The following is a 710-nucleotide window of genomic DNA, read 5'->3' on the forward strand; positions in this document are numbered from 1 at the left end:
TCCAGGCGCCTGGTCTCTGCCCCACTGCTCAGCTCTGCCGCTGCAACCGGAAAGCAGCCATTGGCGAAGCACTAGTGGATGGGCACGGCTGTGAGCCAATAAAGCTTTATTTGCGAAAACGGGCAGCGGCTGGGTCTGGCCTGTGGGCTCTGGTTGGCTGACTCCTGGTCTAGAGAGGCCACGTGCAGTCGGGACACTATTGTTTTTCTTCATCTCTTAAGTCAGCTGGTTATCTGCGTTCCAGAACTTTCTCATCACAAAGGACTGCCACGGAAATTCAAATAGAAATGAGAGCCTACAGAGGCGGTGGCTAGTGGACGCTCGCTCCCGGCCGCAGGCCTGCCCAGGGCGCTCCAACACGTGGCACATTTCCGTAGCCTTCCCAGCCTCTGAGCACCAGCCCCTTGGTCCTCGGAGGTCGCCACCTACGCCCACCTCGCCAGCGCCCACGCTGAGCTCCCCGGGTATGTTTGCAGTTCTCCAGTGCAGATGTGGCTAGAAGCCTCGTCCCATTTCCTGTGGGGAAGCTGTGGCTCGGGACAGCTAAAGAACTGGCTGAAAGACCCCCAACGGGACCTGCCCTCGCTCCCCCTGCTCCTCCTTCTGGTTCCTCCTCTCCCCTCCCTCCCTGTTCACTCACTCTGGGGAGGCCTTGTGGCGAGAACGGAGCCTCCTGCCCCCAGCTGCAGGAGTGGGCTCAGAAGGCCCAG

Source organism: Pteropus vampyrus, unplaced genomic scaffold (assembly GCF_000151845.1).
Source record: "Pteropus vampyrus isolate Shadow unplaced genomic scaffold, Pvam_2.0 Scaffold296, whole genome shotgun sequence".
NCBI lineage: Eukaryota > Metazoa > Chordata > Mammalia > Chiroptera > Pteropodidae > Pteropus > Pteropus vampyrus.